The sequence below is a fragment of the Dipodomys spectabilis genome, unplaced genomic scaffold (genome assembly GCF_019054845.1).
Source record: "Dipodomys spectabilis isolate Male_0828 unplaced genomic scaffold, ASM1905484v1 ptg000054l, whole genome shotgun sequence".
Taxonomy (NCBI): Eukaryota; Metazoa; Chordata; class Mammalia; order Rodentia; family Heteromyidae; genus Dipodomys; species Dipodomys spectabilis.
Genome location: NW_024870731.1, coordinates 22,491,989 through 22,507,553, shown reverse-complemented (window position 1 = coordinate 22,507,553; position 15,565 = coordinate 22,491,989). Strand labels below are relative to the sequence as shown.

At 37.0% G+C, this 15,565-nt stretch overlaps 1 protein-coding gene across 7 annotated transcripts in view; it reads left to right on the top strand.

Moving 5' to 3' along the window:
- Fhit (fragile histidine triad diadenosine triphosphatase) overlaps positions 1 to 15,565 on the top strand; it is a 1,324,198-nt gene that overhangs the window by 647,332 nt on the left and 661,301 nt on the right. The window lies entirely within an intron of this gene.

Below are 15,565 nucleotides of genomic sequence, written 5' to 3'. Positions count from 1 at the left end.
TGACTTGGTATTCTGACAAGACAGGGTACATGGATAATTATTTTCATAATTAGGTGAGCCAAGAAAATCTGCCTTATTTTAATGTTTCTCAAAATATGTCTTGGTAATATTTGCTCCCCAAAGGGAAATTCATAATAAGTTCAATAGATACAGTTGTTGATGGATTTCTTAGTCTTTAGATTGCTTGGTCTGTGCATCTCTAAAATGAAGGTTATCTCAGCAGTGTTTCCCCAATCATTTGGTCCCCTAGATATTTATTAGGCTTCTTTTTCTGCAGATTGCAATTCAAGAGAAGACTTCCTATCTGGTTTGTATTTGCAGATTTTTCACTAGCTGAGGCATGAAATTCCCCATCTCTACCCCACCCCAGTACATGTAAACTTTTATGAAACTAGGATGCAATTTGTAATCATAAAATGCATAGCTTTATTTTTAATTTCAGGAAGGTTATTTTTAGACAATTGAGTGTCTTAGAGTTAACTTATTAAGTAAAGCAGCTTTTAATTCTAACTTACTCATTGTATTCATTATGTTTACCCTAATAAACACTAAGTGAAAAGAATCTAGTAAATGCAAATGGTTGCCTTGTGGGAAACTTGCTTACTCTTGTGCAATCAGCCTTACTTTTGACAATTTCTGAAATCTGGTTCAAAAATAATCCACATACTTTATGGCAGCTAACTTCTGTCCAATGCTTAGTGGCTTATCTCTGGTAGATGCATCCCATTTTAAGGTTTAGGAAACTGAGATTCACAGAAATGAAGTAATTTGTCCACTTGACCAGCTGGTGGAGAACAGAGATTAAAAAAAAACAAAACAAAACCCATGCTGCTTGCCTTTCGCAGCTCCCTCTGCTTTAGTTAGTTGAGTGTTTGTTTATTTGCTTCCCACCTGTTGTTCCTTTGCCTTTGAATGCATTTCTGCAAAGTTTCATTACTAGGATCACTTTGGGAATTTTTTTTGAGACTCCATAGTTCTGAGCTCTACCCCCAGAAGGCTTACTCAGTAGATTCTGGTGTGACTATGTAGTTGCATTAATGTACTAAAAACATTAACATAAATACTCTTAAATAGGTTTGGGAATGACTGCTGAGCATATTATGAAAACGAGCTTCTTTCCACCACAAAAGAAGATTAAAGGATGGATGACCCCCAGGCATAAGTCTCTACACTTGCAGGTGGCTGTGAGGGTGGACTGAGAAAACAGGCATTAATGAATCGAAACCTGCCTGGTAACGGCTTGAAGTGTGTAAGGGTCTTACGTGCCTCTCCAGCCATATGGTCTTCTTGCTGTCCTTAAAGCCTTTCAGGATAACCTCAATGTAAACTATCACATCTGGATATGGGTGTGATGTCAACACATACGACCTTTCAGTCTCCAGCACTGATGGCAATTAAAAAAAAAAAAGTGGCCCCCTCTAATCTGCCTGCAAATAGCTGCCTCTTCCTTGATCTTGTCTAATCAAAGGAACAAGCCCATAGGGGTTTAAAGGATTCAGTGCTGCTGCTGCTGATACTGCTGCTGCCACCGCCATTAATTTAATTGCTGAAATACAGTGAATTATGGGGAAGTCAAGTTAAAGGCTGAAATCTTTGGTGCAAGAGACTACACAAGTTACTTCCATAATTAGTGTTGTGTTCAAGAAGGGGCACAGTGTTCCCCTAAGGTGTGACTTTACAGAACTGACAATTATGTCTCCAGTCAGTATGGAAGTGAAGTAACAAGTCAGATGTGGTCTTGGGAAGCGGCAGGAGTCAATGTGGCAAAGGAAGTGGGAAATAAATGTGGTTTGACTTCAGTAAAGGTACAGGTGTTGGCCAACCATTCATTTCAGGTCCCCAGGACTTTGCATCTTTTCTATTCTCTTTAAGCCCGTATGGTAAGTTAAAAAAAAAAAAGAGGCACAGTTTTAAATATTTATGTCTATAAATATTTAAAAGTAATGCTTGTATTTTGTGTTCTACAAATCCACCTGTGAGCCAATGTTATCTTGAGGCATCTGGTCAGATGTGATTTAATTGAGTCTGGTGGCCCTTTCTATGCCAAATTTTCCCATTATTCTAGCGGACTGGCATCGTCTTGCTGTGCATGATGTATTGGGCAGCCTTTGGCTTAGTAGAATAATTAAGTGAATCAGTTCATTACAGTGCCCAGCCACTTGTAAGATACAGTTTACCCAATGGTTAATGATATTTCTTTGGAGTTGCATTTGGTAAGCATGTGTGCCTAATAATGGATTTTGACCTTTTAAAATAAAATTTACTGTTTTTCTTACAATGAATTTACTTTGTGTGGCATCAGACTAATCCTAGAATCTATCTCTCCCCGCTGACCAACTTTCATTAAAATTTTTGAGTATGAGGTTATTACTATTAAGTATTTGTTTAAGCTAGCCATTTGTTTTAGCTATTTCTCCCTTTAATGCATAACTTTTAAGAAAAGGGCATTTAGTATATGATATTGGTCCCATGAAAGTTAGATGACATTTTAGAATTCACAGTTATATTCATAATAGTTATTATGAATATAATGTATAATGTGTGCCTGGCACTATGCTAAGAAAACTGTTATCTCATTTTCTTCTAACAATCCTCTACTGATGTGTGGTTGGTTCAGTTGGTTGGTTTACAACCCTTGTATCTATGAAAGGTGCTTTTGTTTTCTGATGAAAGCCACCTAGCACCTTGTAAATGGTCCATGAGATGATTGTTGAGTTGAAGTACTATGATGAGAAGATCTCAAACTCTATTAAGAGATAAGTGGTCCTTGTTGTCTAAGACCTTGATGAAAAATTCAGTTCAGTCTTTGGATAAAAGTGAGTCCTGTTTGATCCTCCTGATAACCCAATTGAATTAAGGTTGATAATTGACTTTTTCTCTAGTATTTGATTTTAGTGGCTGGATAATCTTTTCTTTTCCTCACTGCCTGGGTGCTGTTTCTTAGCTTTTTTTTCCCCTCTCAAAGCTGGAGCTCAACCACTTGAGCCACAGTTCTACTTCTGGCTTTTTGATGATTAAAGAAAAGCATCTTACAGATTTTTCTATCCTGGCTGGCTTCATACCACAATCCTCAGATGTCAGCTTCCTATTTCAGGCAAGAATTTCGATTACCCTGCTCAACCTACCACATCTTCACTTGAATTCTATGGGATTCTTTGTTTATAGAAACAGTCAAACTAATGAAACAGTGAAAGAATTTAACAGTAAACATATGCGTACCTATTATTTAGATTATACTAATCACCTCCATCATGTTTAACTTGAAATTTGAACTTGAGGAATATTATTTAAAAATAAAGGAAAGAAAAGAAAATATTAAGGTACAGAAACTATAATGTATAGTAGCTGAGTTCAAAGTTGGGTTGAAATAACAACTTGAATACGTTTATACCTGTGAAACCTAAATAATGGACCTGCATGCCAGTTTCCTTATCTCTAAAGCTCTTGATGCTAGTAACATCTTTCTGGGAAAGATCATAAGAGATGAGGTAATGAGTGTCACAATATTTGCACAGTGACAATTGCCTGGAAAGGGTCCAGATGTCCTTAAGAACTAAGTGGTAGTCCTCTCTATAAGACAGGTTTGGGACTTTAAAGGCTAGATTGAATAATGAATGATTTTCAGTGCTGTGGGAATTGTGAGCTTAAGACCTTATGCTGGGAGAAAACAAACAGGAGCCTGCTTATTTAGTAGAGTTTGCCCTTGACAAAGGGTCTCCTCTGCTTTCAGCTTGAGGGACGTTTTAGAATTTTAATTATTTGGAGAAGCTTCCCAGGGTATTAGAAGTTGCTTTCCGGTTGCTTTCTCTTCATGTCAGATGGAAGAGATAATTGTAACAAATGAGCATTCCTGTGCCAAGATGTGACACAGCAAATGACTTCATGGATGACAATGATAATGGTTCTCATCAGTGAGGCCAGGGTTCTAGTGTGATCAGTCGCTGTAGACTGCTTTCCTAAGATCAGTCTCTTAACCCAATGAGACATCTTTTCTTCAAAGCTTTTCTTGAGTAATGCTGTAGGTAATTGTTTTCCCCAGTAGAATCTGGAAACCCATTGCTCACTTTTCTCTCCCCCTTTCCTCTGCAATTGCTCTCTCTTCAGATTGAGCTACTCCAGGAAGATTTATTGCTTTTCTTTGATGTTCTTATTAGCATCATTTACATAGCTCATCTTGGCAGTTGTCTGCCTTGTGGAAGGCAGTATAGAGCAATGAAAAGAATGAATGCATGAATTCCACATTCTTGCAAAGAATGCTGAGGAAAAAGTGTAGCCTATGAGATCATAATAGTGAAGTGAGCCAGGTGCTGATGGCTCATGCTTGAACTCCTAGCTACTTAGGAGGCTGAGATCTGAGGGTCATGGTTCAATGCCAGCCTAGGGAAGGACAAGTCTGTGAGACACTTATCTCTAATTAACTACCAAAAAGACAGAAGTGGAGCTGTGGTAGAGCAAAAAAACTAAAGGACAGTGCTCAGGTCCTGAATTCAAGTTTTAGTATCAGCACAGATGCACTCACACACACACACACACACACACACACACACACACACGCAAAGTGAAGTGAAAGAATTAAGAGAACTATTTAGCTATTTTAAAGCAAAGTCTCTTCTGTGTCCAATGAAAATTGCCTATTAGTGAAAGGGCTCAAAGCCAGGTTAGAAGTATTCACATTTAGCCATTCTACAGGGCACTTGATTTAAAAAAAAATCTGTTCAGGCATAAAATAATTAAACTATTCAAGACAGCATATAATTGCATCATTATGTACAAAACTCCCTTAGTATAATTTGGATCATAAGAGAGCCAAGTGTCATAAGCTTTCTAATGGTGTTTAATTTTGTTTTGGCTTTTCCTACAGTATTCAGTTTACACTTTGAACTTGTAAACTTTTGACAGATCATTACATTCTTTGTTGTTATAAATCATTCAAAGGAACTGTAGAAAGGACTCATTGTCTATTTTTAATAATTTGGAGTTACTTCCTTACATCAGTTTAAGATACTCTGATATTTAAGGCAAGCACATTTGCATACTTATAATGTACCTATTTTTTTGTTTTTTTTTAATCTACCTTATTTGGAATTAATGCTGTAATAATAAAACCTGTAACAAATAATAACTCAATTTGTTCAGGACCGTTTTAATTAAAAATATGTTGTAAGTCCTCAGGGACCAGGTAGAGGTTAACACTTCTCTGCAGAGAGAGGTTGCTGAGCGAATTAATAATGTAAATAAGATTTTAGAAAGAATATTTAATCAACTCAAGAGGAGAAACTTTTCTGGCAAGCTCTAGCACTTTAGAACTATCCATTGACATTCTGAAGATTGATGTGTTAATTACTAATCATTGTTCTGAATTCATTAAACTGGTCACTTTAAATACCTTTGTTTGGCTACATCCTGTTGGCCTTATATAAATTCTAGTATCTATTTCCCCCTACCTGTCTTTTAGCAGTATTAGGGATCAAACTCATGGCTTTGGGCATGCTAGGTAAGTAAGTGCTCTGCCACTGAGTTATAATTCTTGCATGAAGTATCTTTTTAGTATAACAATGATGTTATGTTAAATTCTTCCTTAACAATCACTAATGCTATACTTACTTTCCACTAATTTATGTATTTTGTGCATGCCCAAAGCCTCATTTTTTGCATGTATCAAGTAGGCCTGTTTCCAATGTTTTCAGAGTTTTCTGAGGTTTAAATGAGATACTCTAGGTGAGTCACTATTGCATAGCTCAAGAATGACTCAAATTAGTGTGGTTTTATCAAGTGGGCAGATACTGCTGCATTTTTTTCTCTTCTTTGAGGTGCAGTCTAAATTTTTATGCAGGGCTTAATATGAAAGTACGTGGTTAAAACATTTCTCCCCTCAGGTTTGGACATTTATATGAGAAATCTCACAGAAATACAGACATGAGGAGTGGAATATTATTGATTTCCCTCTGAGCAAGTAAACAGATGAAAAATCATCAGTCCTGAAGCATCAGCCAGGGTTCCCCTCACTGAACTGTGCCTGGGGTTTGAAGTTAAGCAAGTTGCAGAAATTTGGAACTGAATGTTCCCAGCCTCCCACGTGGGCCTGAAGACCATTATCTTTGCCATTTTGTGGTAAGCGCTTTGTTCCTTTGAACTATTTTTTCTTCACATAGCTATAATTGGCCAAACCTACTAGCTTTGTTCTCCTGACACCTGCAAAATAACCAAATAACCATTGAGACTGCCGACTGGACAGTCAGACTTCTTTGCTTAATTTTCCCCCCAAATATTCAGATAAAACATGAAATGGTAAAGAGGGGGAAATATGAGTGTGGTAAACAGGGAGAAAATTTTCTGTTTTATAACACAGGGAAGTCTACCTGCTCTCCACGCCTTGGTCACTTGAATACGGATGGCTTAGCTCATGGGGATACAGGTACATTGTGCATGTGTGTATCTGCACATATATGAACTTATGACTGAGTATCTTTCAAAGCGCCATATCACCTCTATAGGAACATCACAAGAGAACTGTCCTCTTCATTCCACTGAAGAGACTGGTCACCCAGTATGACTTGCTCCAAGTTGCATAGCTATAAGGCAGAATCCTGTTCACATTCCTCTGTACTTAACAGATGCTCATGGAAATGAAGATTTTCGGCGTGAAGGTTCTGAGCAATCAAGACCATTTTGTATCTCCTCAGAGATACTTGGTCTATACACCAGTATGTAGTTAGAGACAGCATTAGTACAGAAGAGAGCAGATTCCCACACCACATCTAGAATTTACCTACTCTTTTTTTGTATTGATGATTGATCTTTCCACAGGTCTACTAACTTGTGAAAGGAAAGAGATCAGGTACTTTATTTTCCAAATGTACTAAATTAGTTGGAGGGAAAGCACTGGTTGGAATGAGGAGTTCTTGGCCTTATAGTAATTTATATTGCCTGTGTGTAATATTCTCATAAAATGAGCTTCCTGGCAAGCCTTAGTAAACACATTTCACCTAGATATAAAGATTTCATAAACCATGTTCTTAGTGAGGTGTGCTAGGGAAGAATCATGGCTCCCAGGATGTCATTAATTTTATATTTAGTTCCGAATGTAAAAACAGCTAGGAAAGGCACATGTCCATAACCCGTAGTCACATTATGAAAGTGTAGGGAATATGCAGCTAGACATTAAAATGATAAATGTAGTCCAAGAGGCCAGTAATGTGCTATGGTTAAGAGCTTTTGATATGACTTGCAGAGACCTGGTATCAAGTTGAGACTACTGTTTACTACCCTGAGTACATTTGCTCTCAGCTTCATTTTCCTCATACAGAAAAATGAGGATCATGACAGTATTTACTTCAAAGAGTTATTGTGAAGATGAACAGGCTCATTGAATATACTTGACACTGCTCCTGCTACATATAGCGATTGCCTTTTTTTTTTTTTGGCCACTAGTTTATGCATTTGATATATACACCACGTCTTTCTTTGTTGCTAAGAGCTATTTTTGAGAATTAATCTTAAAACTTGACAATTGTAAAAAAGAAATCAAATAATTGGTTAACCTATGTGCATGTTCTGATGTCTTACCACAGCCCTATCATTTAAATACCAGGACATTTTCTCTTAACTATATTAATGGGGTATAGCATGTTAAGGAATATTCTAGAAACACACCTCTTGACAGGAACCTGCTGCTGTAGTCATTTGCAATCCTAGAGAAATTTGCACTAATAGTTACCATGATCAATCCCATACCAAGGCCTCTGCTCGGTTCTCACACTGACCACACGGTGGAAAGCTCTTTACTCCTTAGGCTAGATAGCCTAACAAGTATTCTGAAAGAACCTTCTAACTTTTGGATACTGAGAATTTCTTGTTATTTTTTCTTTATTCTATAGATAATTTTCAGAACTATTAGAAGTCTTGGGTGGGAAATGACACATGGTAATGAGAATCCCTCAGGGTACATACTCATCCAGGGTACTGCATTGTACAGAAAGACTGAAGTCAGATGGTGACCCCATGTAAGTCTCCATCTCTTTCAAGTGGGACCTGTTCTAGAAACTGCAGGGGGATACTCAATCAACACATTATCATCTTGCTTCTTGATAAGCATTAAGGATGGGTGTCTTAGCATTTCTTTTATTTCTGTATTAGATAAAACCATTTCTCTGCCTATCCATTTATCATCAAATATTTATCTGGAGAGTCTCAAATACTCCGCGCTACAACACTGATTTATGGTTACTAGAAATTTCTTTTAGGCCGCTGACAAATTGCAAAAATTGCCTGACATATCTATCTTAAAGGAAATCACTAAACCAAAAGAACTAGCTGATGTCTTGTTTGACCAGAACATGTAAATATATATATATATATACATACACACATATATATACCTTATATCTGTTCATAGATATAATTACATTGTAGTCAGTTCTTAATACAATAATTCATATATGGTTTATGTAAATTAAGTATTTAAATTTAAGCTCAAAATCCGTATTTCAGAAGAGACATTATTTCTCTGAAATGGTTATATTACTGTATTAAATTACTCTGGGGACTTTTGCTTTTGAGCAAAGTTGGGAGTGGTATGTGACTAACCAGGACTGCTTTGTAAATAATAGAAAAAGCAAATTCACAAGACACTATGTTGGGAATGAACCTTATAACTTTGTGGAAGGGAGGGAGGGGAGGGAAGGGTTAGTGGGAGAAAAACAAGGGAGGGGGTAACAATGCCCGACAAGAAATGTACTCATTACCTTACTGATGTAAACTCTCTGTACAGCATCTTTACAAGAAAATAAAATTTTTTAAAAAAAGAAAAGAAAAGCCAAATGTAAACAAAATGTGACACAAGAATAACTGGAAGACATAAATGAGTGTCAAGAAGCCCCAAACTTCAAAGAACACGCATCTACAGAATGGTGAATCAGTAGCCATCCAAGGCTTGTCTCTTCAGGGAATGTGCCAGTTTGGGGCTTGCTTGAACAGCTAAGAAACAAGGCAGAAGATCACACCTAGAAGGTGGGAAACATTTGCTTATCTCTCAAGGCTGAGAGAGAAATACTGGAATGTGGAACCACAAAAGTAGCCACAATTCAAGAGAGACCCATATCTTAGAGAAAAGGCAGGCATTAGGATATTAACCTGATCCTGGGCAATTTCTCAGCTTTGAAGCATTTGCCGGACTTTTGTACCTTGTAGTACTAAAGAGGAAATCACTGAAAAGCAAAGCAGTTTTGATAGTCTCACAATGCTGAGCGTAAAATCATTGCACTTCCTTACACATAAAAGACAAAAATCCACGGTTCTTCATCTTCTACATAAAGACTACAGACAAACTTGAGGCCGACCAAATCTGTCCAAACTCCAGCCCACTTAGAGTCAATTCAATTCTCAACTGGAAAATTCTCTGCCTGCCAGAGACTTTTGGTGGGACATACCTCCATCCAGAATTTGTTCAGTTTGTCATAAGCACATCTGTAATTGAGTTAAAATCATTGAACATATCACAAAATAAAACCAAGATAAAAAGTCCTGAGGTTGGTGTAATCAACATTGGACTTTGGTCTGGAGTTAATTAGCAGCAGTTCTGTTGCAGTAAGGTTTGGAGAGCTCTCAATTCCCACTCTCCTCACTCCTGGCTGCATCTATTAATTTATATTACTTAAATTGTGCTGTAGGCATTTCAGTTTGCAACTGCTAGTTTTCACATTTGTCTTTGATATTTGATCTTCCGAGAGACACCATATGCATATGCACACAAAAAGACTGTTATATTATCAGCAGTGTGACTTCGGGGTGATTTTATAAAAAACACTTTTGAGGAGTGGCTATTATAATTTTACATTTTTCTGTGCACGAGAGGATGTGTAGAGAGGTAATTAGAAATCTTGTTTTAAACAGAAATGCTTGATTTTTGTTGTTTTAAAGTTTCTGGATTTGTTAAAATTACATCATCTGTCTTTGTCTTTAGATCCTTTCTGTAATAAAGAAAAGCATGAGAGCCTACAGAGGGAAGAAATAAGAAAAACAAGTTCAGACAAGCTGAAATTTCTCCTTAGCCCTGTGAGTGGCTTTGTGGGAATGTGCGCTGTGCATTTTTGACAGAGATTGCTCACAACTTTCCCAAATGATACAAGATCAAGAATGGCACTGGCTGTTGCAAGCCAGAGTCAGCTTGCTCTCAGTTCCAAGAGAGGAGCCATTACCTCAAGCTCATTTTTTTTTCCTTTTTATGAAAGAAAGTAGTTTGCTATTGAAACAGTGTGGTTTCTTTGAAGATCTTTGTTTTAAAAAAAAGTCTTCAAACTGCAACTCGATGCTACAGACTAATGGTGATCCAGGAATAGTATTTCACTGTTTACTCTGAGTCAATCTAAATGCTCTGGAATGATTCTCTAAGTGTGGTTCTCAAACTAACATTGAGCCTTACCTGTGAGCCTCACCTAGCCCCAGTGAGTCAAAATCACTTGGCAGATGGGAGCCAGGAATTGTTTTAATGAATTCTCCAATTAATATATGCATGTATTAGCATACGATAACCTTTCTCTTTCTAGATTATTGATGCTAGTCCACATATAGAGTCACCAGGTAAGGCCAAGATAATGAAACCACATTATGGGGTGAGACTTTAACACAGGAAAACAAGTCATTGATTCTCCAGCTTTCTAATCTCAGCCTCAAAATGATATCATGAAATGAGTATTCCAAGAAAACATAGATTCTATACATACTCATATATCAAATATTAACTCTTAAAAAGAACTTTGATTTTTTTGGTAGATTTTGAAGAAAGGCTTTCCTAAGACAATAAATAACCTAGCTTTGATCCTGTTTTGTATAATTATTTTTTTTAAATGTGTGGCTTGGGAAATGGAGGTATCTTTAGGTAAACACAAATAGAAACCATTATTTACAAAGTTTGACATGACAAATTATTTTAAAGATTCTATTGTTTTTTTCAGCTCACTTTTTTTTTTTTTGCCAATCCTGGGGCTTGAACTCAGGGCCTGGGCATTGTCCCTGAGCTTCTTTAGATCAAGGCTAGTACTCTACCACTTGAGCCACAGCACCACTTCTGGCTTTTTCTGTTTATGTACTACTGAGGAATGGAACCCAGGGCTTTGTGCATGCTAGGCAAGCACTCTACCACTGAGCCACCTTCCCAGTCCTTAGCTCACATTTTAAGTGTTTTAGTGAACTATGTCATTGTTAAAAGTGAGGCTGCCTTTTGTACCCATGAAAATACTTACAAGAAGAATATGTTCACTTCTCAATAGTTATGAGAACTTTTTAGGAACTTGATAGTTTAGTGAATAAACTCTCCGCAGTTTGGTGAATAAACTCTCCGCATTCATATATTATTAGAAAACAAAAGACTTGGTAAAAGTTTCAGTAGTACAATCAGATGTTGGTAACATAGTCACAGGTAGATTCTTTTGGTATAAAATAACCATTTATTCATTTATTGCTTTTCTACCTGTTATAATTAGGCAGATGTAAGACAGTTCTGCCTTATGTTTTGGACTTTGAAAATGTTTAACAGTAAGTTCTGAGAACAACAGTGGAAACCAAGGGGATGATTTTGCAGATTTCTAAGAAAAGGTGACTCCTTTTAACTGGTAATTTCTTGGAAGAAGCTCATGATGAATGCTGGTGCTGGGTTATGATTTATTAGGGTATCAGAATCATAGTCCAGTATAAAGAACAAAGCATCTTGAATTCTTAGTATCACCTACAATTCTGCTTTATCTACATGTAGGTCAAGTTCACTACGCTGAAAAATTGTAGAGATAGACCAGGATAGCATTTCTGGGAGAGAAAGCCTGCCTCAGTAAAAACACTCAGATGATACATTCTAGAGTTTTGTCATCCCCTCATTGAATATTGTAAAAATAGTAATGTCAAGAGAAAAATTATTCCAGAGTTACATAAATTTTTTTACCAGTTTATTTTTAGAGAATCTTTGAGCAGTATAGCTTGGGCTGGGATTTTGTTGTAAATGAGTTCATATTCTCTATGACTGTGGGTTGAACATCCTCAAGATAACACAGCAGCAGTACCTTCCTTACTGGATTGCTGAGAGACTCAGTGGCAATGCAAGTAATCTTTGAGCTAGAGGACTTGGCACATAGGAATCATGACACATGTGGTCTCTGTTATTATTTGACATAGTTATTTGACATGCCTAAACTTCTTTTAAAAAGTTAAGATTATAATGTATAAATGATATTATATATATATGACATCTTCTATGCAGAGAGAAGGAGCAAGACGTGTGGAATAACATGCTATAAAAGTATAATGAGACACATTTCTCCTTAGTTGACAGAAGCTGTAGTCTTGGAAGCAGGTAGGTAGATGACTAGCAAGAGTTCCATTGCTTGTCTGGAATTTGAATGAGGACAAGCTGGCCCAGGACAACGACATGATTTGGGCATCACTCAGAGAAGCTCAGGATCCATGTTTAAGAAGTCTTTGACTCATTAATAAACTAAATTCTTAACTGTATGAAATGGAATTTGAGGGCGCCCGCCTAGGCAGAACCTTTAGGCAACTGCTGTGATTAGGTGTGAAAAGTCATAGGGCTACAAATAGGAAGCAAGGGTGAGAATGGCAATGTGAGTGATGGGAGGAAGTAAAAGATTAGAACGTTGGTGGACAGCAGTATATAAACCATACATGTGGCATATAGATCTCCTATATACATTTTTTTTTTTGTTGACTGTGTGTTACAATCACTGTATCATCATAGATGCTAGGGAGAATAATAGAATTAAACACACAACTGCTGATCGGAAGGAGCAGCTTGCTGGGGAGAAGGAAGACTATGTATTCACAGAACCAGCCTGATAAACTCCAAGTCGCAAAGCATGGCTTGGGTTTGAGAAAATTTCAACTAAGGGCTCCTTCCTTTGTTCCTTCAATTGACATTAAAAGACAGAATAGTGTAGTTAAAACCCAGGGTTTAGAGATGTGCAAATTTAGATTAAATCCTTTCCCTGATCCTTATTAGCTGTGAACCTTGAGCAAAGTTTCTTCACTATATTACACTTGTACACCTGTAATATGGGAAGGATAGGACCCACTAAGTTGTATAGATTAAGGGAGTTTGCACATTTATAGTGATTAGAATTTTTAAGGATATAGGAGGACTCCACAAGTGTTAACTGCTGTGTAATTATTGTCACTTTATTCACAATTCTGCATGGAATTTAGAATTAATATGATATCAAAATCTATTCTGTTTTCATCCCTACTTCTAAGTCATATGGGAAACAGACTAACTTCTGAACTTTAGCCATTCAGTACAAAATGTTTAAAATCCTTGTTTATCCAGAAATATTAGGTAATGATGCAAATAATTCTGAGCAATGAATCTGAAAACAGTTGAATGGAATGGTTTAGACAACAGACTAAGTAGAGCAGCAGCTACTCTCAGATAACAAACTCACATCATTTCTCTAAAATTTATCTAATTTGAGGATTACTGCAACACTTGGCTTACTGAGTTGCTTATTGATGAAGTAAGATGATGTAAGCAACCCCTGAGCACAGTGAATTTCAGGATTTGGTAGTTTGTGCTGATCATAGAATAGGAACTCAGTCACTTTTGGCTGAATAAATTATTAGTGCTTTCTTTTATTCTCTTAAGTGGCTGGCAGGAAAACCTCCTAAGAACATATAGAGGGAGGGAGCTTTATAACTTAATGGAGTGTTTATTTACGGTCTGAATGGATTGTATAATCACTTCCCTTTTATTGCAAATCAACCCCACTTTTCTTTGTCTCAGTGACATCAGTATCCAAATTAAGAAAAACCCTTGCCTGGCTCCAACAGTCTTGGCCACATGTCTAAGGTTTATTGATGCCAACTATTGATCAAAAACATCAATGATGGGTTTTTAAAGGATAAGCTCTCATTTTGTTCGCCACTTTGCAAAATTTTTAAGACTGCTGCACGGAACTTGAGATTTTCATGGGCCTTATTTACAAACGAGGAACGCGATGAAACAAATACCAGGGAGAAAAGCAAACTAAAAGAAGATGGCTTACTTTATTTCTACTTTGACGTTTGAAAGTGATAGTCCCATGCAGTTTCACTCCCACCAGAACTTGTGTGAAGTAATTAGCCGAAAGAGACTTCCACCTGTTCTTCTTTCTCAGATATTAGGCAAATATTTTCTGAAGGCGGTTGAATTTTACAAATCTATGCCCTGGAGCCACTGGAGGCATGGCTCAAGTGGTATAGCACCAGTCATGAGCAAAGCTGAGTGTGAGATCCTGAGGTTAAAGCCCTGTTACTGAGGAACAACCTTCCCCCCCCCTCCCCCACATACATACATATAGTGGCCCTATTTAGGGAAATGAAATTTGAACTGAGTTACTGACAGTATCTAATGCTTTAGAAAAGAAAGTATAAATCCTTTGGCTTAGATCTTTAAAGATGAATAAAATGCACTTATTAGAATATATAAACCACACTGATTAGAATATAAACTATACAATAGTAGGGAATTTTTGTCAATTTCACTCATTGTAGTCCACGTGCCTAGTACACAGTGTACATTTCTGAGAGAACATTGCATTAAAATAGCTTGGTGTGGCATTTATATCCATTTTGAAAAGGACCCAATTGATGAATTACCAGCTTTGATAGGTCCTGAAGGTATTAGTCTTCTCGCTTCGTCATCTATGTAAATGAAATTTTACTTTACCATGCATGGGCACTATTCTTCATAAACCAAGTCGGAGGTTAAAAAAATCATTTTCATCACATCATGAAGTATATAATTCCCCAATACTGCATCATCAAGAGGGGTGTGAGAAACTGCCTTACCATCCTGTCTGGATTTTTCACTGCAGAATCTACTCCAGTAAAGGTATTTACAAGTCAGAGTCCCTGGAAATGCTGGTAGCTCTATTGACATTCTTTACCTGTTAGGAATGTTAAAGAATGTTAAAGAACAAGAAGTTTATGGTTTGCAGTTATTCCCCCTGGGCTTTGGCCGCAGGCTACCATGAACAGGATAACCTATGTTTCAGCAGAATTCACAGAGGAAAGCGCGTGCATGCTGATGGCTTGCCGTGGCCCATGTTTGGTCTCCTCTGCTGCCCACTGATTGATACGAGGTGGTCCTGTGATGGATGACTGTTTTCCTTCTATGCCATTGATTCTGTCCCATCAGTATAGTTTCATCACGCACTGTATAAATTACCTGGTTGGTTACATAGAATATAAAGCAAAGGACACTTTGTATTTTAATCTCAGATTTATTTGGTTGGAGGCAATGTAAAATAAACTGGAAAAGGAAACCTGTGATATATATTCCAAAGGAGAACATTCCTGCAAATAGTACCTCTTTCTTTTGGTTTAACTATGAATGTTTCAGTTAGTAAAATGTCATTTAAAAAAAAATGACACCCCAAAATGTAAAATCTGACAGGATAGTGGGCAGGAGTGGGGGAGGGCAGAATTAAAGACATTTTTTTTTCTTTAATAGGAGACAGCAATATAGTGTAAAATATTTCAAAATAATTAACTGGTAAAACACAAGCATAAATTGGAGAGAAATTAT